Genomic DNA, 12539 nt, shown 5'->3' with positions numbered 1-12539 from the left:
ACTACTATTACATTTTTTTCTTACAGTTTGGTTTTACCTGGAGTTAATAATTGTCATTTCTTTTTTCCTATTGTTTGGTGTGAAGTGCCAAGGGATATTTTTTTTCCAAATGTTCCAAATATGTAGCAATTACTTTTAGGAATGTTTAATCCATAACTGATTAATTCCATCTTTTCCCTGGAAACCTCTGTCCCACAAATCTCTTTCTACTACAGAGAGAGAGTAGACTGGCTGCTCACTAAGGCTGGTATGCAAATGTCCTGGGATTTCCTCTTGCCAAGTTTTTCTGACAGTTGCCCATTTCCTGGCTCTCACATTTTTTTCTTTCTTTGTGTACTCCCTTGTTTTGTCCTGGAAAGTCTAAAAATATCTTTTTTGACCACATGTTGGATTGGCTGGGTATATAACGCTGCATTAGAAGTAAGCTATCTGGTTAAACGTGCTGGCTCATGCCTATAATTCCAGCATGTCGGGAGGCTGAGGCAGGAGGATCACTTGAGCCCAGGAGTTTGAGACCAGCCTAGGGAACCCAGTGAGATTCCTCCCCACCACCACCAAAAAAAAAAAAAAAATTAGCCAGGTATAGTGGTACACACTTGTAGTTTCAGCTACTTGGGAAGCTAAGGTGGCTGAGGTGGGAGGATTGCCTGAGCCCAGGAGGTAGGGGCTGCAGTGATCTGTGACTGTGCCACTGCACTCCAGCCTGGGCAACAGAGCAAGACCCTGTCTCAAAACAACAACAACAACAACAATGCTTCCCTCAGATTGACCCTCCCCAGTTGCTGCTGCTGATGAGAAATCTGAAGTCATTCTGATTCCTGTGACTTTGTCTATTTTTTTCACTCCTGATGATTTTAAAGCCTTTCTGAAGTTGTATGATGGTATGCCTTGATGAAGGTCTTTTTTCATTTACTACATTGGGCCTTTGGTGGGCTTTTTAAATCACTGTATCCTTCAGTGTTTGGATATTTATCAGGCAACTAGTCTTTATTTATAGACACAAGGTCTCTCTGTGTTGCCCAGGCTGATCTCAAACTCCTGGCCTCAAGTTAACTTCCCACCTCCTCCTCCCAAAGCGCTGGAATTGCAGGTGTGAGCCTCTGCACCTGGCCTACATTCTTTGTTTTAATCCTCTTAAGATCCTCAGGAGGTCATCATTAGCCACAATTTTCAGATGAAGAAACTAAGATTTAGAAGGGTTGCTCGTTTATTGAAGATCTCAAAGCTAAGTACGGATGGGAATGGGATTTGAACTTAGATCTGCATATAACGCTGAAGTCCAGGTTTTTCCCCACTAAGCCAAGAGCATGGATCCTGTTTCTGTGCTCCAAGATGTCACCAATCCTGTTGTCAGATTTGGTGGTTAGCTTGCTGCCCCGCTGTGCTTGGCCTCTCTGAATGACTCTGACTCTTCACAGAACCCTTTTCCTAACCCCAGTCTCCCCCAGTTCTCCAGACTCTCTGAATCCTCGGTTGCCTTGGCAGGATGTGGCCTTTGCAGGTTGTTTTCCCATTCTCAGTTCTCTTCTCATGCTTTGTCATCCCTGGGTGACCCCATTTACCCCATCACTTCAAATTACATCTATAGGCTAATGACTCAAATCCAAATCCTCAGTCCGGGCCTCCTGCTTGAGCTCCAAATCTCTTTATGTACTTAAGTGACCAGCAGACTCTTCATCGGTATGTGTCACAGGCTCCTCAAGTCAACAGGTCCCAAACTGAACTCATCAACTTACACCTGCCCCTTGCCCTGTGCTGGTCCTATTTCACTGCTTGGGCCACCACCCTCCTCGTCAGCCAAAAGTTGTCTTTGACTAATTCCCCTCCCTTGCCCTCATCTGAACTGTTGCCAGCTCCTGCCAATTATACGTCCTAAATCTCCCAGAGATCAGTTTATCTATCTTCACCTCCACTGCCACTATTTTAGTTTCATATCCTTGTTCCTCACATGGATTACTGTCACAGCCTCCTACTGGTCTTCAGGCTGGCCCCGGCCTAAACTCCAGGCTTGCCCTGGCCTAAATCTCTCTTGATGTGAGATTTGGTTGTTGTTGTTGTTGTTGTTGTTTTGAGATAGGGCTTTGCTCTGTTACCCAGGCTGGAGTGCAAGTGGCATGATCATAACTCACTGCAGCTTCAACCTCCTGGGCTCAAGTGATCCTCCCACCTCAGCCTCCTGAGCATCTGGGACTACAGCAACATGCCACCATGCCCACCTAATTTTTATTTTTCTATTTATTTTTTTGTAAAAGTGGGGTCTTGCTTTGTTGCCCAGGCTGATGTCAAACTCTTGGGTGCAAGCAATCCTCCTGCCTCGGCCTCCCAAAGTACTGGGATTACAGGTGTGAGCCACCAGACCAGGCTTTGATGTGAGATTTTTTAGGGTGCAAATCCGAGAGATTTCCCTGCTTTCAACTCTTCAGTAGTTCCCTATTACTTAAGGATAAAGTTTCAAACATTTCAGGCCAAAGAACTTCCATCTAACTTTGGCCCTGACACCCCACCCCAACTCTTGCCCCAACCCATGTCACTGCTTCTAAATCAGGAAGGGGGCTGCCCACTGTCCTACACCTCAAACGCCATTCTCTAAATCCCTACTACTGTTCCTGAACCCTTCCTCCTCCCCTGAGGCCAGGCCATCTGTCTTTCCCTCCCTACCTTGCCTCAGTGCTGATCAATGACTTCGACACATAAGTCTTCCTGTTTACTTGAGAGACACTAGGCAATTTCAACATCAATGTGCTCCATCTTTGTAATTTGGGTGGCTAGCATGGTCTCTGGCAAATCACAGGCACTCAGTAAGTGTTAAACTGACACCCAACACACTGTGCTCAGAAAGAGCACTTTAATTTCCTAAGCTCTGCACATTAGTTAATTAAACATATTCCCAGGTGCCAACTCGGAGCCAAGTATTGCGTTTGGAATCGGTTAACACGACAAACACAGACCTTGCCCTCAGGTGCTTACAGACTGGCAAGGCAGAGAGTGTGTAGACCTTTCCTCCACCAATCAGTGGAGGGAAAAATCACAAGCAACAAGGTGATTTTTTTTTTTTTTTTTTTTGAGACAGAGTCTTGCTCTGTTGCCAGGCTGGAGTGCAGTGGTGAAATCTCAGCTCACTGCAACCTCTGCCTCCTGGGTTTAAGTGATTCTTCCGCTTCAGCCTCCTGAGTAGCTGGGACTACAGGCGTGTGCCACCATGCCTGGCTAATTTTTGTATTTTTAGTAGAGACAGGGTTTCACTTTGTTGGCCCGGATGGTCTCTGATCTCTTGACCTCGTGATCCACCCACTTTAGCCTCCCAAAGTGTTGGGATTACAGGCGTGAGCCATTGTGCCTGGGCACAACAAGGTGATTTTAATGAACGGTGGAGAGCACTCTGATGGGATACATCCCAGGTTCTGCTGGCGCACAGAGGAGAGACATGGAAGATAGACTCCAGCAACCTCCAGCTTTCACCTCCAACAAACGCAACATTCAAACCCAAGACCCACACCCCAAATCTATGACTGGCTAGCACATCCACCTGTGAAATCTACAGTTCCAAGCTCCTTACCTTCCCACCTCATCCATCTGTTCTCAGAAGGCCTACTTTTTTTGGGTTTAACAAAGAAAGTTATAGGCCATTAGGTAAGAATGTCATCATACTCTCCTTCTTTCTTCGTCTCTATCCACACCCATCCTTCTCCTCTCTCTCTACCCATCTACCAGAGCTTTGCATCCATCCATCCTGCCTCCTCAGGGCCCTCATTCTACTCATTACTCCTGCCTCCCTTGTATCCTCAACCCCTCTATTTAGCAATTTTTCTGGTTAGCCTTGATTTTTACCTATCTTTATTATTATTATTTATCACTATATTTCTTCGAGAAAGGAGCTCACTCTGTCACCCAGGCTGGAGTACACCGCACCATTATAGCTCAATGCAGTCTTGAACTCCTGGGCTCAAGTGATCCTCCTGCCTCAACAGCCTCAGCACTTGGGACTACAGGTGTGCACCACCACGTCTGGCTAACTTAAATTTTTTTTTAGAAATCAAGTCTCACTATGTTGCCCAGGCTGGTTTGGAATTTCTGGCCTCAAGTTATTCTCCCATTCTGGCCTCCCAAACTGCTGGGATTATAGGTGTGAGCCACCCAGTGTGCCTGGCCTAAGTTTTGCCTATCTTTAAACAAAAATAAGCAAAAAAGAAAACAAAAACCTCAACCTCACATTCTCCTCCTCATCTCTCTGGTTTTCTGACTTCATAGCAAAGCTTCTGAAAACCAGTGTTCATACTCTTTCCTGTTTCCCCACTGACCATTCTCTCCTCAGCCCACGGCAGTCAGGCTTCTGCCCCACCACTACCCTTCCATCATGTTGGCCAATGTCTCGGCTCAGCAAGGGTGTCTTAGTCCTTTGCTTGCTTGTCCTCTTACTGCAACAACTAATATCATTGACCATTTTTCCTTTTTTTTTTTGAGATGGAGTCTTGCTCTGTCGCCCAGGTGGGAGTGCAATGGCGCAATCTCGGCTCACTGCAACCTCTGCCTCCCAGTTTCAAGCAATTCTCCTGCCTCAGCCTCCTGAGTAGCTGGGACTACAGGCATCTGCCACCATGCTTGGCTAACTTTTGTGTTTTCAGTAGAGACAAGGTTTCACCATATTGACTAGGCTGGTCTCAAACTCTTGACCTTTTGATCTGCCTACCTTGGCCTCCCAAAGTGCTGGGATTACAGGTGTGAGCCACTGCGCCCGGCCCTGACCATTTTTCTTACCCAAAATGCTTTCTTGCCTCTTTACTATGGTGTCTTCTCTTGGTTTGCCTAAATCTCTGGCTATTGCCTCTCCCATGAGAGTCTTCAGTGCCTGTCACATTGTATTCTAAGTCCTCAGTAAGTTGCCTCATCAAACATTCAAACATGACTAGGAATCCCTCTGCCCTACCTCCAACCTCACTATCAGCGATTCCATTAAACAAGAAATTCAACAAATAGTGACAAGTATGTCCCATGCCTTATGCTAGGTTTTGGGGATAAATGTGAAAAAGACACAGTCCCTGCCTGCAAGTACACAATTTGAGGGTGCATACAGCCTTATGAATAAGTGATTCCAATTCCAATAGTGTGGTAAGTACTGAGACAGAGTAGGTACAAGACACTCTAGAATGAGAGAGAGGGACACCTAACTTGACCTTGGTTTGGGTGCTGGCTGGAGAGAAAGGCTTTCAGAGGAGATGTCATCCGGGCTGAAAAAAAATCTGCTGCTGTGGAAGAGGTGAGGAAAGTGTCTTCTAGGTAGAGGGAATCACATCTGCAGTGGCTCAGAGCTGAGAGTGTAGGACATAAAGGATTGCAAGTGGGAGGCAGTACAGACAGTGGTTAGAACATGGACTGTGGTTGTTGGATGATCTTCCACTTCCCAGCTACGTGACTGTAGGCAAATTATTTAACCTCTTTAGGCTTCGGTTTCCCTATCTGTGATGAGGTAGTAATGGTTCACAAGGGTCAATAAACTACCTAACATATAGAAAACCCTCAGTAAAACTTAGCTCTTATTTTCATTGTTGAGATTGCTCAGAACAGCCGAGGCACGGTATAAGGATGGAAGTAGCAGTAGCAGGAGATGAGGCTGGAAAAACAGGCAGAGGCCAGAGAATGAAGGGCCTTGTGTGCTGGCTGCAGGGTTCACACTCCACCCAGAGGGCAATGTGCAGGTACTGAAGGGTTTAAGTAAGAGGGACAAGAAAAGACTTTCTTTTAGAAATATCTTAGGGCCTGGCGTGGTTGCTCACGCCTGTAATCCCAGCACTTTGGGAGGCCAAGGCGGGTGGATCATGAGGTCAAGAGATCGAGACCATCCTGGTCAACATGGTGAAACCCCGTCTCTACTAAAAATACAAAAAATTAGCTGGGCATGGTGGTGTGTGCCTGTAATTCCAGCTACTAAGGAGGCTGAGGCAGGAGAATTGCTTGAACCCAGGAGGCGGAGGTTGCAGTGAGCCGAGATTGCGCCATTGCACTCCAGCCTGGGTAACAAGAGCGAAACTCCATCTCAGAAAAAACAAATATATATATCTTGACTGCAGAGTAGAAAGGGGATTGGAAGGGGCAAGCTGGAGTGGGGGTACCAGTTAGGAAGTCATTCCTATAACCTTGACAAAGACACTGATGATACTAGGGTTGGAGAGAAGCAGAAATGCCACATAGTTTGAAGAAACAGGACCTGGTGACTGACTGGCTGTGGAGGATGAAAAGTGGGGAGGAATCAAGGAGGATGCCTGGATAACTCTGCTTCCAACTTCACAGAATATAGGGCCCATCAAGTGCAAACCTCTCTTCTTTCCTCCGTTCTTATCACTATATCAGCACCCAGCCTCTCCGTGTGCACTAGATTCTACGATCTTCAATCTTCTCATCTTCCCTGACTCCCCTCAAACAATTGCTCAATCCCCACCAACCCAAATACATATATAAACAAAGCATTCCCCTACTTTTTCCTTAAGCTTCTACCCTTTCTACTTGCTTCACCCCCAGATATCTCTATTAGCTCACTGTGGTGGCCTCCTGGATAAAGTCTAAACTCAATATGGCACTCAAGGCTCTTTGAAACTTGGCCCCAATTTAACTCCATCTCTAGTTACTTCCACATTACAACAGCCTTGCATTCTCAACTCCCCAGGCCCTTCCAGGGCCCTCTGCATCTCAGTGTTGCTCTGCTATCAGGAATCATCAGGTTCCTTTTTGTCCTTTGGCAAACTCCCTGGGACAAGTAGGGGTTTGCAGTTCTGGTCCCATCTATGCCATCTCTTCCTCTACTATGCTGTAAAACTTACCTATCCTTCCCACTAGAGTGTGAGCTCCTCAAGGGCAGGGGCTGGTCTCCCCTATCTCTGTGTCCCTAGGGCCTGGCATAATGCCTGGCACAAAATAGATGTTGAATAAATGCGCACTGAGGGAATGAGTGAAGAAATCAGCCAGCTCCTGTTAAGATGGTTATATCTGAATGTCCATGATATGTAGGTCCATAAAACTACCAACTTCCCAAAGCTGCCATGTGTGGAGTGGCAGAATTTCCATCCAAGAAGGCCAGTGCAATCTATGAGGCATTTTACAGCTATGACAGGAAACAGCAATGTCAGCAGCAGTGTCATCTTTGGACACTAAGGACAGGGATTCAGAGCCATGAACGGTCAGTTAAATTGTAATTGGAGTGAACTGTTCTTCTGCAAACCATCATGTTCTTTAGCTGCAGCCAAATGGCTTTCAAGAAGGGGAGAAATTTTTTGAAATGTCAAAGAAATTATTTCCAATTTGGTGCTCACAACCAGAGACTCTAATGATCAGTGGAAATGAGAAGCAAACAAATTAGCACTAATGGAAAATGGCTTTTGGAAAAGAGGATTTAATTTATAGTCAACTGATCATGGCAGGCAGCACGCAGTAAAAGTCAGCCTCACCAGCTTGATCATAAGAACTGGAGCGCACATGGAATGCCAGAGAAAAATATATGTACGCCATCATGCTTATTGGGATCTCTCTGTAAGTGGCAGCCAATTAAAACAGTCATTATTTTACCTTGGAGAGAAAATGGTGTGAAAAATCAAGTGCGCAAAATTAAAATCCAGATTAGGAACCTCAGTCCAAATTGGTTTGTTTGTGGCCTTCTAACCTTGGCAAAGTCTTCTGCAAGGATGACAGACCTACTTTGTCTTCAGCCCAAAGTGGACTCTTTGTTTTTAATTTCCTCTCCACCTTCAGAGGTGATTAATAAATCTGGACTCATCCATAAATCATTTCTATAGTGGCCAAATGGTTCTTCTTCATGCAGGGAAACTAAAATCACACAATCTCATCAGCCCCAGCTCTCATGCTAAGCCAGAGGTCCTTAGCAACAAGCGAAGGGGAGGTATTAAAAGTGAAGAGATCAATAGGTCTTGTTTCTAAATAAAATTTCCCAGAGGGCTTTTCCCCCCCCTAAATCGAAAGACACTTTTTGAAAGCAAGAGGACTCCAAGGCATGGGTTGCCAGCCTGGCTCACTGTCTCCAGATGGCCTCGGAGACAACAAGCCAGTCACTGTCTCCTGTTCCTGCAGGTTTCACGTGCAGAATGAGACAGAGGCCTTCTCCATCCCTGACTCCTCACTCTCAGTTCTCCATTCTCAGAGATAGGAGGGAGAGAGAGAGAAACATTATCTCCTCAAACTTCCTAACAAGGTGTCCTTACTTCTCTTCCAGGGGCATATGCACTCCAATTTGTCACTTCCTTCTCATAGACTCCCTTCTGCTCCCTACTCATAACCTGACAGACACCCCCACCCCTGCCACCCATTACTTCCTGGCAGATTCCATCTGCCCTCATCTTTTCCCCATATCTGCCCATTTTCTCCATCCTCTCCCCACAGGAACTCCTTCCTGTGAAATCCTGAAATCCTCTGCCTTCATCTTCTCCCCCTTGCCCTGTTCCGTACCCACAGCCCCGCCTCTTCTTCTCCCCAGACTCACTTCTGCCTCCAACCCTGCTCCACAGACCTGTCCTCATCCTCTCTCCACAACATGCAACTGGCGAGGTCAACCACACTTTCCTCGCCCCTTCACTGCTCTATGCTTCATTTTCCTTGACCCATATCCCAGCCTTCCTTCCCTTCCCAACCTTTTCACGCTACTCTTGAAAACTCCTGTTTCCAGTCAGCTAATTCTCCTCCATCCTTAGCCTCTCCAGCCACCTGCCAACCTCCAGTCTGCACCCAAAGCTGGCTCCATGCCAGAGCTCCTCTTCTGCATGGCTCTCCTGGTGGAAGCTGTTTAGACTCTTATACCCCCAGGATTTCAGGGTTTAGAGGGGGCCTTATGTCTCCTTGCCAAAGCCCAACTCAGTTCCTTATTCCACCTCCTTCTTTTTTTTTTTGAGATGGAGTTTCACTCGTTGCCCAGGCTGGAGTGCAATGGTGCGATTTTGGCTCACCACAACCTCCATCTCATGGCTTCAAATGATTCTCCTGCCTCAGCCTCCCAAGTAGCTGGGATTATGGGCATGTGCCTGGCTAATTTTATATTTTTAGTAGAGATGGGGTTTCTCCATGTTTGTCAGGCTGGTCTCGAACTCCCGACCTCAGGTGATCCGCCTACCTTGGCCTCCCAAAGTGCTGAGATTACAAGTGTGAGCCTCTGCGCCTGGCCTCCACCTCCTTCTTGTAAAAGCCCTTACTACTTCAAGGGTCATACCATTTAGCTGTCTCAACCTTTGCCCCTCCTCAAGCTGTCACCTAGAGATTCCAGAACAACCTGCTCTACCCATCAAAGACTTTGGTACCTAGCTCATGGGCATCCTCTTCCCTTCCTTCCCCTCAAGTCTTGCCATCATCCAGGGGGAGTTCAGTGGCCATGACAGCATCATGACTGTCTCCTGTACTGCACTTTGGCCACTGACTTCCACAGCCACACCCAGGACCTTGTTATTGCTGGAAACTACTCAAGCTTCATTCTTCCACTTTCTGATCACAACCCTTTCGTTCAATGATCCCAGATATGGCTTCTCTGACTTCATTGGGAACTCTAGTCCATACATTTTTACCCACTCACCTACCTAGTTTAGATACGAAGGCCCTTCATTTCAACCACTGTTTTGCCACAATCTTCAACTTGCTTGTCCTTTGTCCTTCCATTGTATCTGCCTGGTAAAACCCAACCTGATCCATTAAACTTACCTCTCTGTACCCACCACTAGGTGGCTGAACATTGTTGAGGGAAAAATGCATATTACACAACTTTGGGGTCTGCAGCTGTTGAAAATTAATTGTCCCCAACCTCGACAGGACCATCATAACTGCCCAGAAATCTGTCTGCTACCTTAGTCACATCACTGCCACTCTCCACTGCTGCTATTTCAATCTTTCTCTGCTCTTTACAATCTCGCACACCATCTCCAATCCCACTCCCACTGCCTGATATCATGTTCTTATTTGACAGAGAAAATAGAAACCATCAAAGAAGAATTCCCTCAACTTCCCATCATCAAACCTAACAGTTAACCTCAATATAATGCTTCTCTTCTGCCACTAAACAAATGTTCCTCCACCCTTCTAAGTGAATTTCTCCACCATTACTTTGGATCCCCTACCTTATTCTTTTTTTCAGGGACACCATTCTCAGTTATCTTCCTTCCCCTATAACTTTATCTTTTTCCCCTTTGCTGGATTCACATCAACATTTCTCCCATCCAAATAAAAACCTGTGTCTCCTTCTGCCAATCACCTTTTTTCTTCTAAATAGCCAAGCTTTCCAAAAATGTACCTTACGTGAATCTTCACTTCCTCAATCCCATCCACTTCTCAAGCCACTGTAATTTGACCTCTGCTTGCATCACCCCACTGAAACTGCACTTGCAAAGGTCACCAAAAACTTCCTTGTTTCTAAATCTAGTGGATTCTTTCAGGTCTCATTTTACTTGATTAGTCATCAGCCTTCAACACTTTCCTCCCTTGGCTTCTGAAATACCACATTCTACTACTGATCTTCTTACCATTTTGGACACTTCATCTTGATTACCTTTGCAGGTTCGTCCTCCTTTGCCAGACCCTTGAACTTGGGTGCTTCTCAGGGCTCTTCTGACTCTACACTTACTGTCTGGGCAAGCTCAACAAATCTATTGGTGTGGCTGGCATCTATAAGGCGTTATAGACTCCCACATTGCAACTTCCAGTTAGACTTACCTGATGAACTCCAGTTAGGCATATTCAACAGCCTCCTGGATACCTCCACCTGGATGTTCCATTGGCACCTCAAGCTTACCATGCCCAGAACGAACCCTCTCCTAAAAACCCTGCTTCATCTTCTTCCTGTTTGCCCAAACCAGGAATCTAGAAGTCATCCTTCATTTCCCTTACGTCCCCCACACCCAATCAATCGGTCACTAAATCCAGTTCTTTTTAGCTATAAGTGTTTAAGGAATTCATCCTGCCCCTTCCATTTCAGCTGCCACTCAAGGCTTTATGCCACCATAATTCTTCCCCACTACTGAAACGACTTCCTAATTGATCTCCCTCCCCCCGCATCCCCAATCCAGTCCCTGCACTGATCTAAAACACAAATATGATTGTCACTCCCCTGCTTAAAGCCCTACAATGACTCCCTGTTTTCATGATAAAGTCAAAGCTCTTGTGCGCGTAGGTGTAAAATGCATTGGAAAATTTTTACTATCAGCCAGATCTACCCGTAATTGCAAAGCCGAGCTTGGCATCAAAGACTCTCCAGGATCTGGGCCTATTTTTCCAAGGTTTCCCTCACATGAATCTCTGGTTACAGGATGCTTCATGTAATTTCTGGACTATTCACATCTTTGAGCTCCTGAAGGGAGTCTTTTTGTTTGTTTGTTTTGTTTTTTTGAGACAGGGTCTCACTCTGTCACCCAGGCTGGAGTGCAGTGGCACAATCATGGCTCACTGCAGCTTTGACCTCCCTGACTCAAGTGATCCTCCCACCTCAGCTTTCCAAATAGCTGGGACTTAAGGCATGTGCCACCATGCCTGGCTAATTTTTACAATTTTTATTTTGGAGAGATGAAGATCTCACTATGTTGCCCAGGCTGGTCTTGAACTCCTTCAAGCCATCCTCCTGTCTTGGCCTCCCAAAATGCTGGGATTGAGAGTTTTAGCCACCGCGTCTAGCATGCAAGGAGTCTTTCCCCCTCCCTATCTCGAAAAGTCTTTCAAGGCCCAGCTCAAGAGCCATTCCCACTGCCATAAATGCCCCTTCTCTGATTCTGAGCATCTCAAATCCTTACTCTAATTCCACACGCAGAATTAGAGTTGCTTCATGCATGGTTTCTTTCCCTCTCCCCGTTAAGACATGGGAGGGGGGGGTCAAAAGCTTGAGCCTCATTAGGGCCTAAGGAACCTCATTTAGCCCACCCAGTCTCTGGGACATAATAATGTAACTATGGGTTAGATGTGTAGATAAACGCAAGAAAGTCGCACTCCCAGCTCCTTGGTGGACCCTATCAACAGGGCATTCTATAAAGTCATCAACTTAAGACTGCCTCCCACACACCCACCCATTCATCCATCCATCCAGAATATGCCTCGACCCCACTGGGTGGAGGTTGGGTCGGCACGCGCCCCCTAGGCCGTTTTGTACGGTTTTCTACCTCCAGCCCTCGGAGCTGCGGCTGGTAGAGGATGACAGAGGTAGCTAGAAGATGCAAGTCAAAGGTCACACGCTTCCGCCGCGTAGGATAGGACGACTCTGTTTGGACGAGTAACCCTACCCATCCCCAGAATACAGCAACTCTCCAGTCGCCTCTCACCTACATGAGAGGGTGGGGACTCTTCTTGACCGGCGTCCCGGCTGACCAATACCTGATCCATATCAAGCGAGTTAGCCAATGGCTGCGGGCCAGTAATGGGGGTGGGGCATGGTTGCTAGGACTGAGCTAGTAGGGCGAGGCGAGAGGCACTGGAAGAGACTCGGTGGTTGCTAAGGCGGGAGGTCACAGAGCGCGGCGCAGGGATTGGGCCGTGTTCGGGGAGGTGTGTGGTGATTGGGCGGCGCCCAGGAGACGCCC

The 12539-nt window shown here is 46.7% G+C and overlaps 1 protein-coding gene across 9 annotated transcripts in view; it reads right to left on the bottom strand.

The window, feature by feature from the left end:
- ARMH1 (armadillo like helical domain containing 1) overlaps positions 1-12404 on the bottom strand; it is a 53637-nt gene extending 41233 nt beyond the window's left edge. For 4 of the 9 annotated variants that reach the window (XR_013519993.1, XM_035251213.3, XM_035251208.3 and 1 more), the window contains exon 1: positions 12123-12265. The gene's annotated coding sequence lies outside the window, so the exon portion shown is untranslated. The other 5 variants (XM_035251214.3, XM_035251211.3, XM_035251210.3 and 2 more) reach the window with 4 other exon arrangements.
- Positions 12405-12539: the final 135 nt, after the last annotated feature.

The sequence above is a fragment of the Callithrix jacchus genome, chromosome 7 (genome assembly GCF_049354715.1).
Source record: "Callithrix jacchus isolate 240 chromosome 7, calJac240_pri, whole genome shotgun sequence".
NCBI classification, from domain to species: domain Eukaryota; kingdom Metazoa; phylum Chordata; class Mammalia; order Primates; family Cebidae; genus Callithrix; species Callithrix jacchus.
Note: the sequence above shows the minus strand (reverse complement) of the source record. Positions and strands in the feature narration are given on the sequence as shown.